Raw genomic sequence first — 9,784 nt, 5'->3', positions numbered from 1 at the left:
GCAACTGACTGCTGGTATACACCAAAGATACTGCACTTAATTAGACTTTATGGACTCTAGGATACATATTACATAATTTACTACCTTCATATATAATTATAAGTGCTTAATATTTACTCTTTTGCACTTTTTTTGCTCACCCCATGCCCATTTTTATGCAAATAGAATAAGAAGAGAGGCACGCGCGCTCCTGCGCACGCGCTCCGAGGATGTGGGCCAGAAGTGGGCTGTCTGCTGTCGAGGAGACTCTCTGCCACAGACTTCGTGCTACACTTGCAACTGACTGCTGGTATACACTAAAGTTACTGCACTTAAAGAGACTTTATGGCCTCTAGGATACATACTAAATAATTTACTACCTTTATATATAATTATAAGTGCTTAATATTTACTCTTTTGTTGCTAGGCCATGCCCCTTTTTATGCAAATAGAATAAGAAGAGAGGCACGTGCGCTCCTGCGCGCGCTCCGAGGAAGTGGGCCGGAAGTAGGCTTTCTGCTGTCGAGGAAACTCTCTGCCACAGACTTTGTGCTACACTTGCAACTGACTGCTGGTATACACCAAAGATACTGCACTTAAAGAGACTTTATGGACTCTAGGATACATACTACATAATTTACTACCTTCATTTATAATTATAAGTGCTTAATATTTACTCTTTTGCACTTTTTTTGCTCACCCCATGCCATAGCTCTCAACCATTTATGTCGCAAAAGCGGGTGAAAACACCCGATTTTACTTTTGGTGGGTGAGAGGCCCATTGAAATGAATGGGCGCGCATGAGCTTTGGCGGGTGAGTCCGCTCTTTACAAGGCGGGTGACACCCACCAAAAGCGTGTGAGTTGGGAGCTATGCCCCATGCCCATTTTTATGCAAATAGAATAAGAAGAGAGGCACGCACGCTCCTGCGCACACGCTCCGAGGATGTGGGCCGGAAGTGGGCTGTCTGCTGTCGAGGAGACTCTCTGCCACAGACTTCGTGCTACACTTGCAACTGACTGCTGGTATACACTAATGTTACTACACTTTATGGACTCTAGGATACATACTAAATAATTTACTACCTTTATATATAATTATAAGTGCTTAATATTTACTCTTTTGCACTTTTGTTGCTAGGCCATGCCCCTTTTTATGCAAATAGAATAAGAAGAGAGGCACGTGCGCTCCTGTGCGCGCTCCGAGGAAGTGGGCAGGAAGTGGGCTGTCTGCTGTCGAGGAGACTCTCTGCCACAGACTTTGTGCTACACTTGCAACTGACTGCTGGTATACACCAAAGATACTGCACTTAAAGAGACTTTATGGACTCTAGGATACATACTACATAATTTACTACCTTCATATATAATTATAAGTGCTTAATATTTACTCTTTTATTTGGTAGGCCATGCCCCTTTTTATGCAAATAAAATAAGAAGAGAGACACGCGTGCTCCTGTGCGTGTGCTCCGAGGAAGTGGGCCGGAAGTGGGCTATCTGCTGCTCGCAGCGCAGCAGAGTAGCAGGCTAGACCAGGCTTTTCAAACACATGTTTTGAGGAGCGTGTGAGCCGCTTCCAAAAGCCAGCACTTTTTCTGTCTTCAGATAAAATACTGCGTGCTTATTGCACGGTAAGTGTTAACGCTGCTATTCTACAATCCACACTCGTAATTCACGCTGCCTCTTAGCTGACTATCAGCACGGGCAGATAAAATCCAGCGTGGTTCATCACTGTTTCTGCGTTGCATTACCTGATGTTGAGAGCGTATCTGGAAGGCAACGTAAAACGCTACCCTTCACACAAAGTTTGTGCCTGTGTCGTTCCTCTGCACTAGTACATTCTGTGTGCTCCCTCAATCAGGCTATCAATACGTGGAGGCAGCATATTTACTAGAAAAAGATGCAGGAACTCTGTTATATGTGTATTTGGAATCCGCATGTTCGGATTTAAGGCTGACTAGCAGCTCGAGTTAATAAAACTCAGCGTGGCATTTCTTTGTTTCTACGTTGTATTACCTGATGTTGAGAGCGTATCAGGAACACAACGTAAAACGCTACCTGTTACACAAAGTCTGTGTTATGTTTATATGTTAGTACACTGTGTGTCCATACTCAATCACGCCATTAACACGAGGACACAGCATATTTATAAGCCAAACATACTGGGCTCTTTTGTGACATAGGCACAATGGCGAGCAACACTCGCAGTGGCAAACCGAATAAACACACAACAACCATAATTAAGGAAGGTGCGTTTAAGTTTGCGGATAAGTCAAAGCACATCATTAAAGAAGTAGAAGATACAATTGATATTCACAATGATGCAAGTAAGGATTGTACCGAAGCTTCAGCTAGTTCGCTTGAGTTTAGTATTAAGAAGCCAATTGATGTCAATTTGGATAAAGGTGCAGGCGCTAGTACCACCGAGGAAGGGATGACCTCCAATAAAAAAAATGCTTTCTAATTAAGGAGATGTGTGATGGGGAATTGTCCATACAGCACAGCTTTTTAAGTGTGAGAGATAGTGTTAAGCTAGTTGGGCAAGATATTCCACCTTAACCTAATACCAACCCTATAAATGACCATATCTCGGACATCTCCATGATGGGGGCTACTGTGTTGACTTAACTATCTAAGCAGGCGTGACTTTCTTTAGGTCCTTCTACTCCGGCTACAGGCAGAAATGTTGCCTTGGAGCATGTCCACTTGCACATAGCCACAGAAAAAGATGTGCATGCTAATACCCTACCTGCAGCTTCTAAAGTGGAAGACAATGAGGTTACGGGTAATTTGAATTTGAGTCCATCTACAATCGCCCAGTTAAAAGCAATTAGGATGGCCATGTTCCAAATAGAGACTGAAGGGGCTTCCGAAAAAATTGCCCACATAAATAATCTAGAGAGAGGTGGGTGTTCTAGTCCTGTTTACTTAACTACCCCGCCGAGGATAAACTACAAGCCTGCACTTAACACCTTTTCAGGGCCTTCTCCTGTAGCCTATTCATCGGAGAAGATGGACTCACAGTTTCCTGTCATAAGTAGAATCCTCGATCTCCTAGACAAAGGACATGAGTTGACCCACTTAGAAATAAGAGCTCTTAAACAATCAAACATGGAGATCATGGCAAGCATGAGCAAGATTGAAGGAATGCTATATGGTACTTTAAACAAGGTGCTTCCCACTAATAAAGCATCAAAGGTTGTCACTCGAGAGTGTGCCTCTCAAACAAATTGCCATGAAACCAATTTGAAGGGTTCTCAGACAGAAATTGGTGGGAATGCAGCACTGTTTTTGACACGATCATTTTCACAAGCGGTCTTAGAACAAAAGGAGGATAGGCCACCTAGCAAAAAACGAATCCAATGAACAAACCCAAAACCTGCAATTTGGAAAGTTCAGCGGAATGGAGGAGATGTTCTTCAGAATTGCTTGTGATTTAGCACATTTGGCTAGTCACATAGGTTTACCTTTGAAACAAAAGTATGCTCCATCTCCTGCAGCACTGGGGGATAGTCCTTCTGCACTTGTTCACATGCTTGAACTTCAGCAGAACAAGGATGTTACAGAAGAAACTCCATAAAATGTCAGCGTGGGTAGTGGGTCAAACATAGAAGACTTGAGCTTGAGAAAAATACCCTTTATGTCCCGTAAGCAGAGGCGCTTACATTTAAGGGCCTTAAAACGCACTCAAATGCAAAAGTCTCACCTGTCCTAAAAAAAAAAAAAACTTCAAAGACAATGCAAATCGGGTATTGATGGTCGGATTGTGGATGAAGCTGTGGTAGACCTAGATCAATTAAATGCTGAAAGCAAACTTGCAATGCAGCTTCAACAAGGAAACGCTGACTCAGAGTGCTATAAAAAAAGAAAAAAGCGAATGCATTAAAAAATAAATTCCAAAACAACAGCAGGGAAAATGTAATGATAAGGTGGGGTGCACTGAAGAAGGGAATGCCACCGATGCACTCCCCGCTCACATAAGCCTGCAATTAAATGCAGGGTGCAAACAAACACAACTCTCCTCTTTTTATCCCATCAGAGTGGTCTACACGAAAAATCTAAATCAGGCGAATGGGCCAAACCCTGAATCGTTGATACAGGGATATTCAGGTCAACCTAAAGGGCCCATCATTGAGCCTAAAACGACAGAGGGTAAACAGCCTACTGTGGGGACAAAGGTAGACGCCAATCTGGAATGCCAGGAATATCCATCCAAACTCAGTTCCTCCTCGTCTCGAATGTCCGATAAGTAAGGAGGGAACCACGCAGGGAATAGTTCAAAAGGGAGAGAGCAAGGGGGAATCTTATTCATGTGAAGAAGAGGCTTCAGCGATACTGAATCCTGCTACTGTATTGGGTTGGAGTAGTGATCCAAATATACATGGCAAGGCACGACTAAATAGAGAATTTATTTTCAAAACCTTCTACAAAATCCCTATGTTAAGACTTTTGAATTCGAACGATGTTGAGTGGGTGAAATTGGCTAATGTGAACAGTGGCAGAATGATCTGTAAGATATCCTCATGCATCATACTAAAACCGATATGGGATTTTAAAATGGAATTTGATCAACTGGGACTGCAAATTAATTTACTGTATGATGAAAAGAGGGCTGTTCACTTTCTGAATTATGTGGCACCTCAACCTGAGACCTTCTCTGGTATCTCTGGTATTGTTGTCGCATCATCCACTGATCCTTCGGATGCTATTGTTCAGTTAGCAGCCATTGCATCAAGTATAAAGGATTGGTCATGGTTAGGTAACTTAGTCAATGCCGTAACGAACAGCAACATGGTGAACCAGTCACGATAGTTGAAATAGCATCCAGGTATTCTCCTGGAATGTTTGTGGGTACCATAATTTTATTTCAGAACTTAAATCGAAGAGCATGTTTAGCAGTCCAGCAATTATTTTCCTGCAGGAGACGATGCTTACTAAACAGATGTCTGTTGGTGGGTACTGTGTTATTTCTAGTCCTGCAACAAAGTGTGGGATGGGTCGCCCTTCTGGCGGCTTGGCAATCTTGATCAACAACACGATCAACGCCGACTCCGTGGTATCACGTTTATCGACTAATATTCTTGCTGTAGACATAGAACTAACTGCTGGAAAGAAGGAAATGATTATGTTTGTAAATCTATACTTTAATCCACTTAAACATAATATGGACGAGTTTTTGAACACCCTTGATGTAATTTTTGAAAATGCTGTATTAAGCAACAAGTATGAGGACATTATTGTTGGAGGCAATTTTAATGCAGGTTGTCTAGGCGACCTAAGGGATATTCAAGACCCCTCACTTTCTAATAGTAAAAAAAAAGCTGTCATTATTGGCACACGTTGGAAGGATACTCTACAATATACTTGAGATAGGGACAACTGTGTTTCTACAATTGATTTCTTTGTCATATCAGAGAATTTGTTGAATCTGTGTTCTTTAAGCAATTCCATGGACGTGGGTTTAAGTGATCACTGTCTCATTTCAATTAAAATAGATTTACCTTGGATACAGTTAGCAAACATTCCTGAATTGGTCCTCGTAGAAATAGAGCGTCTCCCGGGCACTATTCGATGGAACAAATATTTATGCCTGAAACTGGTTGAAAGACTAAACACACTGGCTTTATATGATCCTGGTTTGGACTATACAGTACAGGATTTCATCCTTATTGAAAATCTTAACAATAATATTATAAGAGACACCCTAATCTGGTTATCTGAAAGATACCTAAATAATCAGACAATGCATCCACATCATTTTGATCCTTATATAGCAGTGCTTAAGAAGCAAAAACATAGCGATCTAAGACACTTAGCAGCTCAAAAGCTTTCCATCTCTGAATACATGGCCAACAAAAAGCAAATTGTACGTAGGTTTAGCAATAATTGCAGAAGACATTACCAAATTCTTCATCTACGTGACAATCAAAAAATAGTAAGTTACTTATGCAAACACAATACTAAATCTATTTGGCAGATGTTCAAAAATCCTGGACAGAGCATAACCGAGACGGCGCTACCCAATGTAATTTCTGCCAATACTTGGGCCAGGTTTATTGCTGAAAACTTCAAACTTCCGAGGTCCTTTTCTTTTCATGAATTTACCATAAAAAGAAAATATACATTACCTCGTTTTTGCCAGTTAATTGATGATATTATTTGGGCAATAGGCAAGCTTAATTTTTCCATGGCATCTGTTCCAGATGGTATACCGGCCTGTGCCTTTAAGGCTGATCCTACATTCTAGGCCAAAATGTTGTTTCTAAAGTTTGAAAAGATCTTTATCACAGAGTCCATTCCTCATTCGTGGCACATCGCTATGATTGTGCCTAATTTTTAAAAATGAAAAATAATTTTGATTCTGAATGAGATGGAACAATTCATAAAATCACATGATATTCTATCTCAAAATCAAACTGGATTTCGAAAACAAATGGGAACATCTATCAATGTGATTATTTTATCGCATATGTTGTACTCCTGTTAAAAAAAATCAGGCAGGTAACATTTATATGGCATCCTTAGATTTGCGCTCAGCGTTTGATTGCGTTATTCGCGATAAGCTGTGGTGCAAACTAAGAAAACTAGGTTTCCCTGAAAACATCATAAAGTTATTGGCCCTTCTACATACCGATACATACTTTAAGATTCAAATCAACAGGTAGGGTGATGTAACGCATGAAATTCTCACCTGCACGCGGGTGAAGCAAGGCTGTAGCCTCGCTTCTACTCTTTTCAATCTTTATCTGGTTGATATTGAAAAGCTTTGGGAACAAACTCTCTGCTATCCAGTCAAACTCGGGCATCTCAAGATTCACTGGTTAGCATATGCCGATGACATTATACTCTTTGATAAAACATCACTGGGGCTGCAAAAAACAAATTACAGTCTTTTTCTACTTTTGCAACCCAACATAACCTAGGTGCGAACGTAGGCAAATCTAAGATTCTAATTTGATCAGGATCGAAAAAAATTCCTCGCTACTCATGGACTTTCAACAGTCACAAACTGGAAAGAATTTCCATGCTTAAATATCTGGGTTTTGATATTTCCAACGACTTTTCCAAAAAATACTGGAGCAACTTCTTAACAGCCAAAGTTAGACCTTTGATTTCACGTTTAAAAATAATTCATAAAAATGTTTGCAAATTCTCTTTAAACCCTGCACTTCAAATCTACTTATTAAAGATTGGACCGATTATCTTGTACAATTTGGACCTGTGTCTGCATAACATTGATGATTTGTTAAACTCTGTACAAGGGCGGATTTGGAAACATGTGTTAAATTTGGCCAAATCAGTTCCAAATGCATGTATATGCATAGAATTGGGTTTGTCAAGTTTGTCTCTGCGCTTCTTGTGGCGTCAAATGAATGCTTACGTCAAAATGTTGAATCCCCCCAGAAATTCCATTTATGTGGAGTTTGCCAGGATGCTGGCTTTAGATAATCCTACCTCGATTGTACTTTTTAAAAAAAAGAATGGATCTTGCCCTTCTTCGAATTAACATCACCAAAGAAGATTTAACAATGAGAGTGGGTTACTGCAAAAAAAATGTTATATCAAATGGACTGAATTGCCTCTCAAGATAAAATTGGTTCATATCGGTTGTATAAAGAGTTTGCCTTACACACACGCAAAAGGGCTCTGAGGCTGATGTATATAGAGTGTTTCCCTGATATCAAAGTACGGGAAATTTACATCCGTTTTCATTTGAATCAACTTCACTCTAAAGAACGTATCAGTCGGTGGATGCAATTTGATTCAGATATATGACGCTTTTGTGAGATAGCTCCACAAAAGGAAACCATAAAACATCTGGTTATTTATTGTATACATTTTGAAAAAGAAAGATTTGCGTTTTTGGGAGACAAAAATGTTGGGAACTCTGTTTCTTCACGTGAAATGCTATGGTATAAATGCATGAATAATCCTAATATTGCTTTCATGTGTGCCTTGGCCAGACTACTATTTAAAATCGAAGAAGAACTTGTGCAGAAAACGAAGTGCTATGAAATTGATCTAAACTGCGCACTATATGCATCGAAACTTTGATAGTAGTAATACCTTATATTTTCCTACAAGGCTTTGTGTAGGTATGTTTTCAATCATTAGATCTGTGTGTTTTCTGTTTTAGTAAGTTGGAAATAATTGGGTAATTTTATTGTGAAGAAATAAGTTGTTTTGAATGTTCTTTTTTATTTTAATCGGAGTTTGATGAAATGTAGAGTTATTTTTATTGTAAACACTTGAATTTGTATTTTAATTTTGGAAGTGTGAAAAGTTTCTTTTGTAAACTATAACACACCATATTAATATATTTTTTTTAAAAAGAACCGCAGAAATGTGTTTTTTGAGGGGATTTACAAAAAGGAGGGGGAAACGGAGAGGGAAAAAAGGTTATCTATGAAGTGGTTAAGGTCTTGTTTATCGCAGACTCCACGGCCCAGCCGACTGTTGATAGGGCACACCAGGCAGGAGGTGCAGGTAGGGGCCTGAGGTCAGTGCTAGCATGCTTCCAGTACTATGAGGAGAAAACAAAGATTCTTGATAAGGTCAGGAGGTAGGGGCTAGTGTCGCAGGTAGATTCGAAGATAACTGTTTTCCAGGACCTCTCAGCCTTTACACTGGCGAGGTGGCGAATGTGTGCCCTCCTCACCCAATGGCTTAATGAGAAGCGAGCTCGATATCGATGGGGGTTCCCTTTCTCCCTCTCTTTCATGCATGATGGTCACAAATATAACTTGGACACTAAGGATGACATCCAGAGGGTGATGGGTGAGCTGCTGTGTCCCTCGGGCGCGCAGCCACAAGAGGACGATGGACCTCAGGGTGATGGGTTCCAAATGGTGAAGGGAGGTTGACAACGTAAGGTGACAGGCTCCAGGAAGTTCAAAAAATTAAACCCCCCCAAAGGGTGTGGCGTGAAGGGTTTGGCCCGTTAGGGCTGCTGGGCTTAGCAGATGTGTTGCAGTTGATAAGTTATTGGCCAGGAGCTGACTGACTAGAAACTCCCTACAAAGTGGTGGGTGGGTTTCCAGGGGGGAAGGCTACTCACACTGTGCCTTTTAGTTGGGTGTTAGAGGAAATTAGGGGAGGGGGAGAATGTTTGTCCTCCTGTCGTCACATGTTTTTTTTTCTTCCATTTTTTATTGAATATTTCATCAAACAGTACAACCAACAGTCTACAGCAGACATTAACCAAGAATAAAACAAAATCAGAGAGACTGCAAAACCTCCCCATTCCCTCCCCCTCCCCAACCCAAACCCACCCACTCCCCGCCAACAACTACCTGGTTTAAATAAAGCAGCGAATACACAAGGGTTAAAGGAAGGACATGGTATACTTTGAGACTTTTCCACACAACCTCGATGTCTTAGGGTCCCGGTGTGTCATGGGTGAACTAGTGGAGCACCCACAGGTTAACCACACTCCCCTAGCTACAATGTTCCCTCCTCATCTGATCTGCTTACGATTTCAAGGCATCACAGACCCCACTTAACAAAACAATTGTCCATTCCTGTAAAAAAGGAATCGGGTAAAGGGGTACCCAGGAGGATCTCCAAGGGGTGAAAAGAAGGGCAATTCCCCAAGATGCTCTTGATCCAACTAAGCAATTCCGCCCAGAAGACCTGAATGACTGGGCAATCCCACCACATGTGGAACCAAGTACCACGGAGAGAACAATCCCTGGGACACATAGGCGATACTCTGCCAAACATCTTAGACAAGGTGATGGGAGGGCGATGCCAAGAGTGGAGAATCTTAAAATTATGCTCCATAGCAGCTGTGTACAATCCCCCCC

At 41.1% G+C, this 9,784-nt stretch overlaps 1 long non-coding RNA gene across 2 annotated transcripts in view; it reads left to right on the top strand.

Annotated features, from left to right (window-relative positions):
- Positions 1–1,466: 1,466 nt before the first annotated feature.
- Positions 1,467–9,784, top strand: part of LOC138488326 (uncharacterized) — a 506,810-nt gene continuing 498,492 nt past the window's right edge. For both annotated transcript variants that reach the window (XR_011274641.1, XR_011274640.1), the window contains exon 1: positions 1,467–1,609. This is a non-coding gene — a long non-coding RNA (uncharacterized lncRNA). The remainder of the gene's footprint in view (positions 1,610–9,784) is intronic.

Source organism: Ambystoma mexicanum, chromosome 9 (assembly GCF_040938575.1).
Source record: "Ambystoma mexicanum isolate Mex_15411 chromosome 9, UKY_AmexF1_1, whole genome shotgun sequence".
In the NCBI taxonomy this organism is placed as follows: Eukaryota; Metazoa; Chordata; class Amphibia; order Caudata; family Ambystomatidae; genus Ambystoma; species Ambystoma mexicanum.
The sequence above is the reverse complement of the archived record's forward strand: the minus strand, read 5'-3'. Positions and strand labels throughout refer to the sequence as shown.